Source organism: Athene noctua, chromosome 17, assembly GCF_965140245.1.
Source record: "Athene noctua chromosome 17, bAthNoc1.hap1.1, whole genome shotgun sequence".
Lineage (NCBI taxonomy): Eukaryota > Metazoa > Chordata > Aves > Strigiformes > Strigidae > Athene > Athene noctua.
The window spans coordinates 11,736,388-11,752,557 of NC_134053.1; the positions used below are offsets into that span (position 1 = coordinate 11,736,388).

Consider the following 16,170-nt stretch of genomic DNA (forward strand, 5'->3'; position numbering starts at 1 on the left):
AGGAAAACAATGTAGCCTTGTAAAAGGAAACTTCTATTCTTGTGCACAAAAGGTCACATAACAGGGCAGAAATATGCTTGGTTTAGACTGTTCCAGTGACAGGCACAAGCTAATCAGAGGTCAAAATCAGAATCTCTGTAGTAAGAACCTGAGGGCCTGGGTACAGATAATGGTGTCCTGAAGACAAGAAGTTTGTTTAATGTGATAGGGAAAAGCAACCAGTGAAGATTAAAAGACTGAAGCTCAAGGCCAAGCAAAAGGCAAGAAGGTGCTCCAGTAAATGGGAACCATGGAAACAATAGATGAGTTTTATCTGTGATGATGGTTGAGAAAGCATCTTGGAGACTCTATATAGAAATGAATCACAGTAGTTCTGCTCGTGTGTTCTAAAGGACAGAACCAGAGTAGAGTCAAAAATTAAGGCAAAAAATTAGTGAATTCACAGAAGCTAGATAAGATTACTAGGATAAACGGAAAGGGTATATAAACACAGAAACTGAGAAACTTCAGTATCCATGAAAAAAAGAGGGAAGGGATAGCAATAGAGGAAGGAAAGACAAGCTGACAAGAGCAGATGGGCACATCTTACTATATCACACTGGCAGAAATCTATATAGATAATAAAAAAGGCCAGTGGGAAAGAACTGACTCAGAAGCTGTAAAGATGGCTCTGCACATATGGAATTTAGTTGCACTAGGGGGAAAAAAGAAAAATCAAAAATGAGAGAATAAATCCATGGTGGAAGAAGTCATCTGGGAAACAAAATATGGGAAACAGTTTCAGTAGAAGTAGTTAACACTGAATTCACAGAAAGGCTGAGCAAGAGTATGGACTGGTGATGTGATAGTTAAAGTTAGGAACTAAGCAACAGAAAATGAGTAATGTTTCACGGAGAACAAATCAAAAGATCTTTGGTGAATGGAAAAACAGAAAAACAGACATAGGTTGAATGAGTATGTGGGAGCAGCAAGTTCTCAACAGGAGATAAAAATCAAAAAAGGAATATAGAAGATTTGTGTGAAGAGAGAACAGCATAAGGGAGTTCAGAGACAGTAACTCAGAAAAAGAATGAAAGGAAAGAGCAACATGATGCAGGAAGAGCATCAAAAAGCTGGTCAAAATGGAAAAGAATAGGAGGGGAAAGCAGGACTGTGAAAGAATAAAGCCAATATTTCTCATGATTATCTAACTTTGGGAAGGATAATGAAAACCTGACAAACCTGCTGAAGTTATCAGCCTCACAACAAGCATAGATGTGGATTAAAATGATGTTCCTAATACAAGGAAAGAAAGGAAGAAAGAGTATGAATATCAGTATAAGAGGCAGGGCTATTATCAGGGATGAATTTGGTAGGTAGGGTAGAGAGCAATTTCCAGCCTTGGGCCACATATAAAATTAGTTATATGAACTATGTCAGAAGGTATCTACATCAGAACTATGGGTTTCCTTAACAACTCAAACTAAACATGATTTTTTCCACGGAAGTGGAGAAGAAGAGTGGAAGAAGTATTAGAACACAGCCCAGAGGAAAAAAAAAATAAAATCCCAAGAGTCTAAACAGAATCCACAGTGTTCTCTAAAGTGTGACTCATGGGAGAGGACTTGTATGCTACCAAGCACACATTACAGCTGCAGCCTACGCCTGGTCTCATTCTGCTTCTCTTTTGAAATTCAGAAGCTTTGACAGTCTTGCAATCCTGCTGCATGGAAGAGCTTCAGCAGGTACATGTCAGACAGCTGAGCCACTGTCATAGTTACTCTCTAATTCAAAGGACATGTTTTGGTTGGGTTTTTTTAATAAGATGAATATGAAGGAAGTTATCATGTTCTGATATGAAATTGCTTTGGGCCCCATCCAAAACACTTCTACTTAGCAAAACATAACCCCACAACCAGAAACATTTAAGTACAGCATTGTACAACCGCTAATTAGCTCCTGGTTTCAAAAGCTAAGCGAATACTTTTTTACAACATTTTGCCATCTAGATGAAGTTCTGTACAGACCTATATAAAGTAAGAGGTTTTTTTTCACTCGCAATAAAGCGAAAAGGCCTTGGTATTCTGATGCATTGACTTCTCTAGCTACCATTTTCCCTTCACCAACAACCCCCCCTCAAAAAAAAAAAAAAAGACCAAAGCAAAACACACAAATTGCTGCTACCATAAAAAACCTACCATCCTTTTCAAGGTTTAGCAGCTACTAGGATTTCTCTTCAGTGTCTCCTTTCCGATTCCCTCTCTCTGGAGGGATAATCACACCTTCCTTCCACCCCAGCTGCAGTTACTGCGGTTACACACCCACCGCCACAAGCCAGAGGGATCCGAGTCGCTTCATGCAGACTCTAACTAGGGATTATGAGAAGCTCATTACGTTGAACATAAGCGAACATTCGAGTGGGTAAATTCCTTTCATCAGACTTTAAAAATGTCTTTTAATAAGCAAGTTGGCTGCGGGTGAATAAGAGAAGGAGCAGGTTTAACTATCTGAAGGCCTGATTTACCCAGAGAAGGCAGGCAGAGCAGCAGTGCAAGCATCTCCAGCAATATTCTTTTGTGTGTTTTTCACCACTTACGCTCTGGAGAATTTAAGTTTCTAAATAATGTTAGGTTTTTCTCTCTTATTCAACCTTGGGTTTCTACTGAGAACAAGAATATTTCTGCTTGGCACTAAATGAGATTACAATATGAGCTAGAGGAATTTAAGTAGTTGTGGATAAACAGCAACCTGTAATAAGTGACACAATCATAGTTATTCCTCAGCAGAATAAATACCACTGTCATTGTTTAAGGTAAAAATTAGAATAAAATATCCCAAACCCTGTGAAGTGCTATGGTTGTGATCCATTTACCATAAAAGGGAGTGGTTTTGTTGACTTCAGTGGGTTTTGAGATGATCCTGTACCTGGTTTTGACCGGGATGAAAACAAACATAATGTATTTTAAAACACTGCAAGCAGGATACCTAACTGCCAGCAACATAGACAGTGTTACTGATGAAAATTTAGTATTTAATTCATGATTCATACTCTTGTATATGAATATCTACAGCTGAAAATTTTTGTAAGAATAGATATGAAATCAAATAGTCTATCTTTCAACTCTCCATTTTTATATGATCTCATCATTCCTGTACTACTAGTAGACTGAAGCATGATCAGTATCATTGTGTTTTAAGATTGATTTCTTCCCTGTACACACATGTTCCAAGCCTGGCTTCTGTTGGGATTCACTAGGTATGTTTGCTCATAGGCTAGTCAACCTTGTAAGAACAGAAGGCAAGTCTGACCACATAGATTTTGAGTCATACTATGGCAAATGCTAGTCAGGGTTTTACAGAAGGCTATACAAATTCTATCAGCATTGTAGATCACTTTCATATCATTTTAAGAATAGATTTTTGTCTATAACAAAAATAAAATAGTAGGTACTGTGTACTGTTTAATATTTCTTATTTTGCAAGTGCATAGATAACAAAATGAACTGTTAAATTTAAATCCATCTTCTAAGGAAGCTTGCATGGATTTTTAATCTGGGTATACAGTAACGTAGCAGTAAAGTGATTTAGATTTGGTTGAGTAAAGTTGTTGTTTTTCATCCTCCAGCAAATTTGTAAATAGTTATTTCTCCCCAAACCTGAAACATATAAATGATAGATGGATTTGGTTTTGTTAGTAGGGATAAACCAAAATCCAATCACATTTTTTCTTGATATTTTATTATTTTTCAGCTGTGCATTAATAATTGTACTACTACTACTACAGGTATTAGCAATTGTAGCTCCAAGTTTTGTAACACATACTGGTCATTCTTTTGGTGTCCTGTTAACACTGCGAGTACTTTTGTGTACATACATGTGCGTGTGGAAAGCAAGGGGAAGGAGGGTAATTACTGCTCCTATTCAAGTTTGTGTTGTATGTAAGGACATTTTCAGCATTCAAATTTTTTATTCCCTATAGTCCTGCAAACTCCATAGCCCTGCAACCACAGTTCCTGTACTTTTACTAAAACCCGTGACAGCATTTTTGCTAGTTCTTTAGACCTTAAATTCTGCCTGCAAATAATCTGTCTCTCCTGTTGTGCAGGTTCTCCTATGCTGAGGTCAGAAAAGTTTCCCTCTTGTAACACACCTCAAGTAGAATCGTTTCCTCTTCTTTAAGGTACCTAATTAATTAGCTCACCATTTTGTGATCCTTATTGTTTCATTCATTTTGTTTGAAGTAGGCTCTTGAATCAAATATGAAGAACTGATAGGTTGATTTATGATACTACATACATGATCTACTACTACTGTTAATAGCAATAAAACCAAGTTTTGCAGGCTTTTCTGCATGACGCAGCCCTAACAGCTTAAGTGAGAGTTTCACAAACCAGACGAGCGTATGACAATAACCACACAGTACAGGTTTAACAGCAGCATTTTAAATGGTTGCTCTTTTGTTCTTTTTACTCTCAGTGACATCTCTTCTTGACTCAAATAGTTGTGGCACTAAAATTATCTCAAAGCTGAAAGGTGCTAATCGAGCCTTTAGTTTATTCATTATTCAGCAACGGATCCTTAGTTATTAATTTCTCATATTACCAGAAAAAATTACTTATGGTAACTCTGTACCCTATCATTAAGATGGCACATAAATCTGAAATCTTACCACCGATAAGAAGCCATGGATTCCTAACTAGTTAGCATTCTGTAGTTCACACACGAGATACGCAGGAAAAAGGCTGATGATACTGTTACAATTATGAGAAACAGGCACAGATACGGGATAAGAAATAATATATATGCTAGAGGTTGCTCAGCATGCATCCCTACCTCAGTGGAAAGGTCATGCACAGGTTTCTCAGTGAGACTTATTAGGTCAAAACGGTACAAAAGCTATTGCAGCTGTATGAATTCCAGCTTCCAAATTCACAAAGCAGATTTACCAAGAGAGGGCAAATATCCACAACACATAGTAGAACAATAATTTATCTTAAAAACTTTGTTAGAAGAGTATGAGGACACTTCCGAGACCACTCAGATTACTCAGCTAGCAGGGATGAGATGGGGTGTTCTGTATTTTCAGTGACCTGTTCTCAGGTACCACTGGTTAATTATCCTACCATTTCTTACCTGATAACTACTTGTAGCCTTCCAGGATAACTGTGCTTAAAAGCATACTTTTTTAATGTTTTGGTTAGCTTACATCATACCTCAAAGACTTCTAAATTGATTTATTTGAGTCAGTATTGCAAGTAAGGAAAGATGACAAGGGTACTGCTCCCATACTGCTGTCTATGACTTTTAAACAGCTTCTGTATCTTCATTGTTGCAAGACGGAAAAATCCCACACCGAATGCATCTTAGTAGTAAGAGAATAACTCATTACCTAATATCAACCCAAAAAGCTACAGACATTCCAAAAAACAAGGGCTGTAAAATTTCTTACCTCTCAGCTCCAGGGAAACACCTGATAAATTATCTTCCCACCTCTACCAAAAGCACAGATGAAGGCAATAGTTAAAGAGCTCACAGCTGACTTAGCTTTCAGCCCAACCCACCTTGAACCAGTTTGAATTTTGCTTCAATTTCTTCCAGCTGGCAGTAATGCTGTTAAGATGCAATGCCACTGACAGACATGCTTACTAGCAGTCTCCTCCTCCCAAAGTGTATTTTGCACCAAATACTTAAGGAGGAATAAAGTAAACTGTTTGTGTCATCTCTGCTTGCTGAAGACTCCATGCATTAGGGAAATATCCAGTAACTGGCTTTGCTCTTTGAGAGACACAGGAATGTCACAGAAAGAGCAGAACAAGACTGTAGATTGTCATCATAATACTGATTGTGTCTCCTTTACTATTCTGAGACCTTTTTTTCCTACTTCTTAAGAACGAGGGACAATTTTGGTTTGTATTTCAGATTCATGCGTCTGTCATTAAGTAGTGTAAATGGGTGCCCTGTACAAAAATAATTTTAACTGTCCCTTCCCATCTTTTGTGTTGGTTGCAGGAGGGAGCTTATCCATAAGGGTGAAATTTCTATAGGCTTTTACAAAAAGTTTAAAGGAAGAGCCAAATCATGAAAACTTTGCACACTTGCATTATTTTCTGAAAACTTTTAATCTTGACATACAAGATTAAAAGATCTTACATTCTGTTCATCTCCACTTGCCTCTGGCCAATCCTAATACAAGCTGAAGAAATTATTTGTAGTGAAAAATAGTATTTCATATGGATTTTATAACTAAATAACTCTGAAAAAATATATCCTTTTAAATTACATCTTAGAAAATACAGAATTTATAATTGATGATTCTGACAAAACAGATGCAGACACCAAGTAAACATGATGTGATCTTAATGTAACTCCATCAAATATAAACCTTCACAACATAGGTAAAGGCAGATAGTAAACAATGTGTCTAAGAAAAATTCCACTTGCACATCATATCTCATAGCTGAATAAGAGCAGTGCTTCATGGACTGACAGCATTCCACCTGGCCTCCTTTAAAAAAAAATGTTTACAAGTACTTTATTATTTTCTTGAATTGACTTTTTTATGTAAGCTTTTGATGAGTTCTATGAAAAATTCTTGATGGATAAATCATGAAAACATAAAGTATCCAAAATGCAAAGTTACAGTCATATAGATAAGCTTTGATTAATCACAGACTACCTACATTTGGAGAAATGCAACACCAAGCATAAGATACTGTATGAAGATACCTAAACACTGTATTTGGTCAAGACAATAATACCTTCAAAATTCTCTCTGCTAATATTTTCATGTTTCACTATAAAGTAGAAGAAACCAGGTTAATTTCTGGGGACGACACACATTGCATGTATCATTCACTCTGACATGTAGAAACCAAATGCAAACATAGACAAAGCAAGTTCAAACTTTATTTTTAAAATACATTTTGAAATAATTATTTGCCTAGTGTTATTCTATAATATGTTGCTGCCTGGATAAGGTAGTACACTTTTAATACCATTTCTGTTAGTTGTGATCAAAAGACGGTGATATTCAGTAATACTTTTACAGCAAGAAGAAGAAGAAAAGTGTCTCAATTCTTTCATTCCCAAGTTTTTTTCAGTGAGGAATAACAAGTCATACCATCAGTAGAAGTTCCTGCATTCTTTCAGGATTTTAATCAAATTTAGCATTTCTTGATTCTGACAAATTTATCACTTGTCTCCAGTCAGCTCATTTGGGTAATCCTATTCAGAATAATGTAAGGAGGCATCTCCAGCCTAATAAAAACTCCTCGGTTCATACTTAGAGGCTGGGTATGGAGTGGGGACTCTGCTGATTTTCATGGACAATGACCTGTACTTTCCTACTAATGGAAAAGAATAAGAACTCTTGCCTTTTTCAGTTGGCCACTGCCCTGATAATACCAAATAAATTACTTTTTAAACATCTAAATATATATATTTTCTTGGGCAGGGTTTTTTTCCTGTACTTGAAAGACAGTCCTATAGGTGATACTAGGTAACTGTTAATTGCTTGTCTATTTTATAGGTCCTTTTTTGTTGAGTACTGTAAACTTCTATTTGGTCAGCCTCTTCCATTTGATTTTTATGAAAGACTGATGGAAAAGTATATAAGCAATGTAGATTATAGGATCATGAGAAAATACCTTATTGTCTTTGTACTCACTTGCATTTCACTTGGCTGAAATTCTCAAAGTGTTAATATATTAGTAGAACTACTCATGGAGTTAAGAAGGAAGGTAATTGCCCTGCTCACTGAGAAGTTCTCCCATCATTTATTAATTAACTCCACAGTACTTAAAGGTACTCCCAGAGTTCCATGTGACTGTGTGCACAACTTTCCCTTTAAAGCTTACTTTTCCTATAATAGGATCACCTGTTTCTTTCAGATCAATTCTTACAAATTATTTCCAAATTAGGATATTGCAGTATTTTCTGCTTGGGGTTCATTGCTTTCCAGTATCAGAAGACACAACTAGAAAAGCAACAAGAATTAGTCAAAAATACAAACTCAGACAGTCCTAGTCTTGATCTGAATATGGGATCAGAAGTTTAGTATCTGAATAAGGAGAAATGTTTTTTCATGATCCAGCCTTCATTGTAGAGCCAGGTTGGAGCTGCCTAAATCTCGGCATGAATTAGAACAGTTTCCAGGTATGATCCCAAGAGGCCACAATATCAATGCCTGTTCTTGGTTTCCTTGACTGCAGAAGTGGGAAAAAGGGTAGAGTTGCCAGGCCGACAACACAACAAGGAGAGAGGCTTCTCTCGTCACAGACCAGGGTAATATCCTCTGTAAACATTTAATTTTAGTTTATAACTCACTTGCACTGGCAGAGAAGGGGACTATAACAGAACCAATAATTCAGTTCTTTGTCTGTGTGGTAGGTTATTACTTTGTCGGTGGTTTAACTTCTATTGCACAGAATTGCACTGTTCAGGACTGGAGTGTACAATCAGTTCTCTTGGAGAAAATGGAGAATCGCAGTTTGCAGTGTTGAAAGTCACAGATTCCTACCTCTTGTTGATGCTGATACTTACACGTTCATTTGTTTAGACCACTATATATTTACTTGACCTGTGAAATCAAGGAATATTGTACTGATATAATAAGATGCACTGATGGATGCACATCACCCTAAAATCTTGCTGCATTTAAAACAATTGCTAATTGCTTGCATTAATACATTGTTGAAATTAGTAGCCAAGACTTTGTTTCTGTAACTTAAAAAAATATATATATAAAGTCTTCAGTATTCTATTTCTTTTTATGAGCACACTTGCAAAAAGCAAACTTGACACACCTATGTAATCACCGTCATGAGGCAAAGTTCAGATTTGCTTTTCGGAACACTCACAGCAGGAAACATAATCAGAGGACTTATGCACATCTAGTCAGGGAACAGAAACAATATGATAATAGAACAATTGTTCAAATTTGAAGTAGGCTAGCCTTAGAATTTTAAATACCAACGTAAATGTCACTGAATTACAAATTAAGGTAAGTTTATCTGTTCATGGACGTAAATGGATTGAAAAAGAGGTTAAAAACATCTGAAATGACTGATTAAGGTAGGATTCTACCATTACTGAGCAAGACAAAAGACAAAAGCTCAATAGGTTCTTAGCAATTGTAAGAATATATAAATATCTGCCCATTACAAAATGGCTTCTATTATAGCACCCTGACTGTGCCAAATTTAAAAGGCCAGGGACAGAAGATCTTCTTGCATCTTGAGAGAAAATCTTCATGCCAAGACCCAGTTGCAACAAAGGTATTTTGTGTGTCTCTGTCAACTCGGTGGCAGTACAGCAAGATGCTCCAGTGCAACAATGTTTATTCTGGTATGTTTTAGTTTAGAAAGGATTTGGTTAGCATCGTATGTATTAATTTATTGATGGATGCTTTAAATGATACAGAAAAAATTTTTGTGTAGTATTGATTTGAATCCTCTCCAATAGCATAAGCAATAGGGAAGGTCAACAGCTGGTATCCTGGACTTTATTTCCTCGTAAGACATCCAAACTGAAAAAAACACTCTAATTCACATATATGTGTAAATGGATATTAAATATCCAAATGAAGTCATATTTTGTTAATACATTCCAAATATTTCAATTCTGTTACTTGGGCTGGTAAATATCCAGAGAAGAAACTTTTTATTTAAAAAAACCCAACCTAATAATTCAAATTGTATTATTTTCAGAAGGATGTTCCCTTAGATGATACTTAAGTAACCTTATGAATCATACATATATTTCTCCCTTAAAGGAAGAAGTATAATTACCAGGTGCATACCCCATGTAAACAGTAAGCCACCCCCAAGCTGTGTTTTCGTTACTATGCCATGACACTTTCATCTGAGTTGATTACAATTCCGTTGAATTGTGTTTTTTCCTTCCACAGCACAACTGTGTCAACTGTATTTGTGCATCAACACTTGCTATGCTAACTGTATTTGCCTTGATGTGTTTTGTGAAGGTAAAGGTAATTATTCCACTGTGTCTTGATAAGGTTTGAAAATACAGAAAGCAGGCACACAAAATCAGAGTAGAAACACACTGGGAATGTATGACAGAATATTGCCTGAAGTACTAGGAAAAACTGGGTAAAAGATTTGGATTACATGTACTGTTTTAATGAAGTCTTTCCTCCACAATACAGTAGCACTGTTAAGGTACTTTTAGAGGAAGAAACCAGTGTGCTAGCCTAGTTACTATCAAAGAAAACAGGGTTGGTAGGTAGGGACTAGCAATTGTATTATTTCTTACAAATATTTGTGGTGAATCATGCAAGTATCTTCATAATTAACTCATTAAGATTGGTTAAACATCACAATATAGACAGTAAGAGTGGGATTCATCTGTCCGTATTTAGCCTGTGCATGTAGGTGGCTACCTCTGAGCCAGTCACTCAGTGCTTCCTTTGTAGGCAGTGGAGAGAGTCATTTCCAGAGGTCAGTTCATCCCAGACTAAGATAGTGGTCAAAAAATAGTCTGATTAACTGCATTATAGGAATCTCTTTTTCTCTCCATCAATTATAAGGGAAGCCTTAACAACTACTCCATATGTACACGTCCATGTCATAGGTATCTAAAAGTGGTGAGAATAATTCCTCCCAACTGCCAAATCCAGGGGATTACTATTTAATAAATCTACTGTAAAAATACCAGATTAACAAATTGTAGTGCCTAAGAAATTATTATTTGCTTTCTAGTCATTATCGTTCATGTATGTGGGCAAAATGAATACTTAGAATTTGAATTTAGTTTTTCAGATTTGCCTCATTTATGTTTTTCTATTGGCCAACATGATCACTGGTAATTTCAAAGGCTATTTCTCTAACATAGAATTGTCTGGAAATGTTATCACACTTGTCTTTTTGATGTGATGACTTAGCAATCCAGAGGAGAAACAGCCCTCTGGTATAAGGGGCTTAAAGAGAAAACAAGGGCAGAGAAAAATCGGATTTGTTGGGTAAAACTGTGTTCTCTAACGATACATTGGATGTCCAATACTAAATAATAATAAAATGGGATTCTGGGGAGAGGTTTCTGCTGAACCGTAGATAATGCTCTGAGCTACAGAAGTAAAAAAACACATGGAAAGCTGTTGCCTTCTGAAATTTTGCCATGTGTTTTGTTAGCTGTGATTTTAAATGTATTTAATAGTAACAAATGTTTGAAGTCTAGGTAATATAGAAATAATGGCCCACAGCACAGGATTAGTTCCTTCCATTCTACTTCACCAGTGCCCTTCTGTGTTAGTGGGAAGCAACTGTTGAGAAAGAAGAGTATTTTCTCTGTAGCTTTTATTTCAAGGGTTAAATTCTGTCCCTAATTACACTCACATAAAGCTAAGAGAACTTAAAATGCTAATATGTGTCAACTACAGATTTAATAACAGAATAAATAAAAGCTGAATTTAGCCCTTCTCTATCATGTTGCCTATTCCACATACCTTAAATTGCCAGGGGACTTTTGAGAAGAGAATCAGTTTTAGTTGTTTTGGATCAGTCTAGTTTTTCCCTTTTGTGATTACTCTTTCATCAATATGGTAGTTGAAATTTGGACTTCTTAATCACCACTCTTGGATTCTGGAAAGTTTAATAAAAATGTGAACTTTGAATATAACATACAAAGTGTAAGTCAAATTCTCCTCTCAAGCAGACTGAAGGAAATCTGTTGGAACTATAATGGATGTGGATTTATTCTGGATACTGATCACAAGGAACAAAGCTTAGCTTTCTTTTTTAATAAGAATAGGACCATTTTTCTCACCAATACAATGTAAATAACACAATTATATCTAAGTATAACAATATTTTGATTTTGAAGGGCTTTGGTTTAAAAGTTCTCTTAGATAAAATAGTTAATTGCTTGTGTAGTAAACTGATACTGCTGAAGACTTAACAGCATTTGTGGGAATAATACTACAATTTTCTCAGTAAAAAGAATAAGATTATCACTGATAATTTACAAATCGGAGTTTGTGGTGCGAGTAGAGTTACTGAATTTGTCATTGAGACTGTGACCTCACTGTAATCAGCTATAAAACTGTTCAACACTGTTGTTCCTAGAGGGCATGGGAGAACATGATCAGTGAAACTATGCATGCTTGTATTGAGCCTGGGCTCTCTCCCACTGTAATTAGTGACAAAACTCCCAGTGACTCCTGTGAAAGCAGGACCAAAACTTTAAACAGAAATAGTCAGAGCCAAATCTTATTTTCAGTGACATAAATCTGGAGAATCTCTTCTGAAATAAGTGGAATTACTGTGATTTAACGCAAAGGAATTGAGAGTATTTTTCTTTTAATTCATGGGTGGGGAGAGAGAAAAAGACATAATTCCCTTATATTGCCTCACCACTGCGTATCAACCAAGACTCTATCTGCTGTCAAAATCCTTATCTGCTTAAGCTGGAGAGGAAGAGCTGACTTCACCATTTAAGGATTTAAGATTTTATTGTCTACTGAATTTTCTGTTATCCTTATCCCTCTACTTATCCCCTTCCCCACCGCTTAGCAGGTAGATTCCTTAAGAAGGGACAAATTTCTGTTTCCTGGTTCTGTCTAGGTTTCTTAAAATTGAAGCTACCTTACTCCATCAATGTGTAATCTGAACTGAAACAACCAGAACACTTTCACTTTGGTCTTTCAAAACTACCTGGCTAGTTATTTTTAGATTATTAGAGTTAAATTGAAAGCCAAGGCCTGTAGCTGAAACACTGAGCCGTACTGGAGGCTTACTAAATTCAAGGTAATAGCTCCAGAAGAATCATTCAGCTCTGTTCACCAGTGGTCAATGAAGTGACAAGCATATAATCCTCAGACAGAGGTGTAGCATTCTTTATGTAGCATGCAGTTTATTCATCTCTGTAAGGTCCATTGTCAGAATGAAATCTCCATGGCCTTACACAGAATTAATCTGCTTTTCTCTCCTTATAAGCATGCATTACACACAGAAGTGGGATTCTTCTTTGAAAATGCAAGCCAGTGCTTTGGTGATAGGAGATATGATGAAGATTTTCCCCTAAATATGCCATATAACTAAGATGTTTTCTTTTGATTGGACCCGTCACTGGCTTCTTGAAGACTGGAACTTCATTCCTCTATACCCATAGGCCTAACCTGTAATGATGTCCTCTATCCAAGGGCAGGGATCTGTGCTTTTTGCATGATAGCTTCCAACCAAATGATTTGGTGGAGACAGCCAAGTTAATGGCAAAAAGCCTTCTGTTCTGCAGACCTGTATCTCTTCAGGTAGCAAATATGTGCCCTGTTGAAGAAAAGCAACTATTTCTGCCTACAACAGCACCTAAATCATCAGCTCAGACTTCAAATGTCTATACCCATAAAGTCTAAAGTCAGAAACAATTTCCCCTAAGGAGGTATGAAATACACACTCGTTTTTCCTCCTTCATGATCCACAAGTAGATGTTCACAGCACCGTGTTTTCCTACCTGACCTGCTGCTGTAACCCTTGTTGATGAAATTTTGACGGCCACCCCAAGGGTGTGACCCACAATGGCGTGAAATACAGAGCCAGAATAAAAATCGAATTGTGGATGAAAGTAATTACCCACAGTAAACGGGTATAAATCACCGCCATAAATGATATAAAGAAGTGCTGAAGGGAAAACTGGTGAATTTTTCTCAAATCTTGCACAGGAAAATGTTGTCAAGATAGGTCAGTAGCCTCCAGAATAAATACCGCAAGAACACATGTTAAACAGCTTCTACAGTGAAACAACCAAAACCAGATCAGATCAGTACTGTTAGCAGAACTTAAACTAACATCCATTTGTCTGTAGCTCTCTCGGCTAACACTGAGGGGTTGGGGGTTTTGTGTATGAGTCACTCACCCAAAATGCAAATGCAAAGGTACCAAACAACTTGTGGTTCACAACTGCAGATGGGAGCCGTCCACAGGTGCAGATTAACTGAACAAAACCTCCCCATTCCTTCACATGCATGGGCACACACGGAGAGGTAGAGTTTCCAAGCTCCACAGAGCCACACATCCTTAGAATGAGCAGATGTGACTGTTACGGGGGGGATTTATTACAGAAATTCAGCAGCTAGGAGTCTTTTCTGATGGAACGTTAGCCAGTCTGCATTTCCCTGGGAGGAGGTGCTACACAGCCCGGAGGTTCTTCTCCCAACAGGCGGAATCTAATGGATTATCTTTCTGAATCATTAAGAGAATGCAAGGGATCTTAGTAAGGCTCAGGTATCGGATATTAATGGGTTACAATCCAGGCGAGGGAAGGGAGATGACAATTTTGTGAAAAAGGGATCAAACTGAAGCAGCAGCTGATAGAAGGCCAGTATCCCCTGAGAAGGTCATTTTCACTGTATCAGCAGCCTGCCTCCCCTTACTATTTTTCCTTTACACACAGCGAAATATTTCTACCTCACAGTGACATTCATCTTTTCTTTCATCCAGCAAAAGCATAGCTTATTGTTTCAAAACGGCACCTTTTTCTTCTTGCTTTAGAAGTCCCTTTTTATTTTGGAAATACATAGAGAGGGAAATGTTCATGGCTAAACTGATTTAAGAAAGAAATGCGGAATATTTGACTCACCTCTTCAGCACCAGGCAGGCAGGCAGCCTCCACCTCCTCAATCCATCAGTCCAAGCGCTCGCATCCACTGACGCTTCTCCTCTCTGCTTTGGCCCTTTCTCACATCAGCATCTAGGGTTTGCGGCGAGCAGACACACCACGGCTGCAGGCGCTAGCCCCGCAGCCCAAGCAGGAGAGAAAACCTGCCCTTTCTCATTTTCTCCCTAGAAAATCAGCTGTTCTAAAACCACGGGATTTTTTAAAGGCGGTGACGGCAACACTTGTCCGGCGGCCCCCCGCGGGAGACAGGGAGGTGCTCGGCGGTCTCGCCGGGCGCCGGGGCAGGGGGAGCGCGGGGCTGGCTCTGGAGGAGGAGTCGGAGCTGCCAGCCCGTTTCCAAGCCAACGGCGGGGGGTACCGCGGGCGGGGGGGCGGCGGCGCGGCCGGCGGCGGCTCCGGGGCCGGCGGCGGCTCCCGCCCGGGGGGCGGCCGGGCCCTGCAGCCCCCGCGCCCCGCCCCGCTCCCGCGGAGGCTCCGTGGCGCGGGGGGGAGCGGGGCCGGGGCTCTCTGCCTCGCCCGCTCCGCGGTGTTGCGCTCGGGCGTTACATAATGGGCAGGCACACAGGCGTTCCGTTTCCTCGTACCGCGGCTTTGCCGAGCCGCACAAATGCGTTTATCTTCTCGGATGTGTTCAGCGGTTCCATGTTCCCTGCGGTAGCGCAGCCCACGGCTCTGTCGGGATCATGATTTTTACGATTAATTTCGCGATGCACGTTTTAGGGGGCTGCTGAAGGAGAGGGAACGAGCCCCACACATGTTAGAATGATGCAATCAAGGGTAAGGGGAGAAAAAACAGTTTAGTTACATGGAATTTATCTGTTCTTTCCACTTTTTCCACCACTCAGCTGCTCTCGGAACTGTACATATATTTTCCTCTGCTTTTCCCTGTCTGCCTTTCTCTTTTCCTCTCTCTTTCATTTGTGTATGTGTGATTTACTACAGCTTTTTTTAAGTAATGACAAGTAGTATCTTCTTTTATGTCTCATTAATGGATTTGCCCTATTTATATTTCACATTTTTTCGAGTGTCTTTTTCCTTCTGGCCATGTCACAATACTAGTCGCATTGTTGAATCTGCAGCCCTGATCCGAGAGCTGTGATTTCTCCCTACACTGCGAATTTTACAAACATAATTTGTTACTGATACACTTCTGCTGGAGACAGCAATAGAGACTTTCAGACATGGACAGAATGCAGACATTTTTTCCCACAATAAGGTTAACATTATACAGTGCAGAAAGCCTCTGATTCCTGTAAACAATATCGCTTCCAGTACTGATATTATCAGCAGAGTCGTAGCATTGATGAATTATAATAATGAAATACTTTAGAGTAAAACATAATGTAGCAACATTATTTTTCTTGCACAGAAATAAGAGCCATGAATCAGTATAGTATGTGAGGGAATTTTTCCTATAAGTAATGAATCTTGGGTCTTGTTCACACTAGAAGAGTTTGCCAGTACATCTAGTCTGGCAAAGTTCTTCTGGTAAACTCTGAGAATTTAAAAAAGAAATGGCATATACATAACTTGCATTGTTCTCCTAGCAAAATTATAATATTC

At 38.3% G+C, this 16,170-nt stretch overlaps 2 protein-coding genes across 4 annotated transcripts in view; one reads left to right on the forward strand and one right to left on the reverse strand.

The window, feature by feature from the left end:
• Positions 1 to 15,129, reverse strand: part of GNAZ (G protein subunit alpha z) — a 74,449-nt gene extending 59,320 nt beyond the window's left edge. The window contains exons 1-2 of one of the 3 annotated variants that reach the window (XM_074921249.1): positions 14,569 to 15,129; positions 11,441 to 11,576 (exon numbers count right to left, since the gene is read on the reverse strand). The gene's annotated coding sequence lies outside the window, so the exon portion shown is untranslated. Of the gene's footprint in view, positions 1 to 11,440; positions 11,577 to 13,845; positions 13,953 to 14,568 lie in introns of those variants that run through there. The other 2 variants (XM_074921251.1, XM_074921250.1) reach the window with 2 other exon arrangements.
• Positions 1 to 16,170, forward strand: part of RSPH14 (radial spoke head 14 homolog) — a 103,998-nt gene that overhangs the window by 69,262 nt on the left and 18,566 nt on the right. The gene's annotated exons all lie outside the window — the stretch shown is intronic.